The sequence below is a fragment of the Borostomias antarcticus genome (assembly GCF_949987555.1).
Source record: "Borostomias antarcticus genome assembly, chromosome: 32".
Taxonomy (NCBI): domain Eukaryota; kingdom Metazoa; phylum Chordata; class Actinopteri; order Stomiiformes; family Stomiidae; genus Borostomias; species Borostomias antarcticus.
This window is the reverse complement of record NC_140265.1, coordinates 997,602-1,001,264: the sequence shown is the minus strand read 5'-3', so window position 1 is coordinate 1,001,264 and position 3,663 is coordinate 997,602.

The window sequence follows — 3,663 nt, the reverse complement described above, 5'->3', positions numbered from 1 at the left end:
GAGCCAAATATTTTCATTACTGATAATGATTGTATGATTGAATGATAATGATTGATAATGATTGAAACTAATCTTGGGGGTTTAGACAAGTCAGGTTTTCTTAGTTTCATTTTCTTTTCCTCAGACAAAAGACCAGCAGACTGCGTAGTCGTTTTTTTACGAGAGATTGTGAAGTAGAGGGTGGAGGTTCCTGTCCTCTATAACTCGTGATTTTCCTAGTCACTGCAACACAACACCGAATCACTACCGACTGAACACAGCTCCGCCAAGCTCCTGATATACGAAGTGAAAACTTTTCCAGAAGAATGGCAAACAAAGAAACTAAAGAACAGAAGGATTACCTCCAACTGCTCAAATCTCTGCACATCGACCTCCCTGAGGGAGTCCTGACTGAGGAGGTGGTGGAGCTGGCCAACACTGAGAGAAGCATCCAGGAGGCCCGAGCCCTCCTTCCAGACCTGGAGAACTTCCTCCTTCGCTTCAGACATGTTCCTCGCCTACCCTGTCACAAGGTCAACTACTCCCTGGCCTTGCTGAGGGATGACCAGGTCCTACAAATCACCAGACTCCTTTTCTTCGAGGAGGTAAAGACCAATGAACAAATGGCAGAACGAAAGAAGCCCAGGAGCAGCTCAGGGGGGGGTTTCAGACTGAGGGACGCTTACAGGGAAGCCCCAGCCATCTCCATACCCTCCATGTACCCCGCCTCCATCCCCTGGAGCTGGAAGATGTTGGCGGCGGGGACTGACGCTCCCACATTGACTCAGGGGACAAGAGTGAGACCGGCGGACATTGAGGACAGAGAGTACTCTGATGAATCAAAGCTCTGGGAGACCAGAATACCAAGAAGGTTTGGCATGTTCTCTGAAAATAAAAACGATGATTTGGAAATGCTGAATTTTTTCATGAGTTGGAGGAGATAAAGGGAACGGTGAGATACACTTAGGGAAGCAAGGTGGACTGTGGGTTTCTCGCCGGGAGGCTGGACTTCCTGGCCCACGTTCAGACAGTGACAGGTGAAGGCGGTAAACCTCGGTCCGAGCCACGAGAGCGATTGGTGATGGAGTGCAAGAGCACCACAGGAGCCATGGAGGGGGAAGGGATACTATTCACCAAGGTTCCCGGGAGTGTCCGTGCCGAAATTAACCCCAAGCACAAGGACATTCTGAACATGGAGGCGAGCTTGAACAACCTCCCTCAGATGACGAGGGCAGCTATGGTGGTGAGGCACTACCACCAGGGGGGGACGCCTCCGAGAGATTTCCACTGGAGCTACCTGGACACGAACCCCCAGGACCAGGCTGAGATCCAGGCCCTGCGGATCGTCTGCCAGGAGAGGGCGCTAGCCCAGTACCTCGTCCTGCTCAACCTCATCTTTGAGAAGGAAACTCAACCTTCAGAGAAAACACACTAACGGTAATGTGTTGATAGGCGTATGATGATGATAAAAGTAATTTATACTAAAAGTAGGCTTCAGCATGCTATATGCATTTCGTTACGCATGGTACCCTTATCATGTGCATAAGGCAAATAAACAAACTTGAACTTGATCCTCATATCTTAAAAATGTATATGATTAACTATGTCCGCAGTCACAGTAACAACGCAAACTATGAAAAATATGTTTTGCATTTCGTAAATGTGTCATGTATTCCGTTTTCTGACCCTGCTTTGACTTGCACAAACGAAGCCAGAAATCTTGGTGTAGTCATGGACTCAGACCTGAATTTCAACAGTCACATTAAGACTAAATATCAAGGTTTAAAGGATTTATGTCTCAGCAGGATCTGAAAAAACTTGTCCATGTGTTTATCTTCAGTAGACTTGACTACTGTAACGGTGTGTTTACAGGTCTCGCCACAAAATCGATCAGACAGCTGCAGCTGATTCAGAACGCTGCTGCTCGAGAAGAAAGTGGATCACATCACTCCAGTCATGGGTCATGACCGAAAGAACGAGATCACGGATACAAGCGGCCGAAATGAGTTTTCTCCGGAGGGTGGCTGGGGTCTCCCTGAGAGATCGGGTGAGAAGTTCAGTCATCCGGGAGAGACTCGGAGTAGAGCCGCTGCTCCTTTGCGTCGAAAGGAGCCAGTTGAGGTGGTTCGGGCATCTAGTGAGGATGCCTCCTGGGCGCCTCCCTAGGGAGGTGTTCCAGGCGTGTCCGGCTGGGAGGAGGCCGTGGGGTAGACCCAGGACTAGGTGGCGGGACTACATCTCCGCACTGGCCTGTGAGCGGCTAAAGATTCCCCAGGCAGAGCTGGTTGATGCTGCTAGGGAAAGGGATGTCTGGGGCTCCCTGCTGGAGCTGCTGCCTCCGCGACCCGACCCTGGATAAGCGGATGAAGATGATGATGATGATGATGATGATGATGATGATCACTCCAGTTCTGAGGTCTTTACACTGGCTTCCTGTCTGTCAAAGAATTTACTTTAAAATACTGCTGTTGGTTTATAAAGCACTGAATGGTTTAGGGCCAAAATATATTTCTGATCTTCTGCTACGTTATGAACCATCCAGACCCCTCAGGTCATCTGGCACAGGCCTGCTTTCTGTCCCCAGAGTTCAAACAAAACATGGAGAAGCAGCGTTCAGTTTTTATGCTCCACATATCTGGAACAAACTTCTAGAAAACTGCAGGTCTGCTGCAACTCTCAGTTCTTTTAAATCAAGACTGAAGAGTTTTCTTTTTGCATTTTTATTAAATCATATAATTATTCATTCATACATTGCACTGTAGCTTTTATTCCTGTATTTTATTTCTGTATTTTTCCTGCATTTTGTTTTAAATGTCCATTTTTTGCATTTCGATTTATATGACCTTTTATGTGTTGCACTTTGTCTTGATGATTTTAATGTTTCATGTAAAGCACTTTGAATTGCCTTGTTGCTGAAATGTGCTAAACAAGCCGACCACCACACAGTGTTAATAAAAAAACAAGAGATCAATTCAGAATTGTAATCAAACAAACAATGTTTACATTTGAAGAGTTCATTTGCAAAAACAGATATGTGCATTTTGATACATTTTGATAAATCATTTTTTCAATCAAATGTCAACATTAAATATCAATTAAATAACAGTTTGATAGTTTTTATTACGTAAAGAAGAGTCTTTATTTAATCAAAACAACCCATTCACTGTTCACGACTGATCAAATAGCTTGGACTATTATTAGATAGGGATCTCGTATTATTTCTTGTGTGCATTTACCAGTGTAAGTGTGAATAAATGAATAAATGCATGTACACGTTTTTTATGGATTATCGATCACAGACGCCTGAGGTCATTAAGATTCATCCTGAATGAGTGGCAGGATCCATGAACACGAGTCGTCTTCAAACAGTGTCATGACCTCTAGTGGCCGACCATCAGTGGAAGAGTTCAAGGGTCAGCACACAACCGGATGACTGGATGTGAGGTTGTAAATTGTGCCTGTGGTTTGATATTGTATTAGCACTAACAGATCTATTTTTCTGTCATATATAATAGGAATGCAACTTGTTGCCTGACCAGATTTTGGTGATGTTTCAAGGTGGGTTGTTTTTAGGTTAACTTAACCAATCACAATTGTCTGTAGCCAGATGTCTGAGCCAATGAGACGGTGGGGTGTTTGGGAGTCATAGTCAAAGATCATCCGCCCTCTATGAACTCTTCGTGT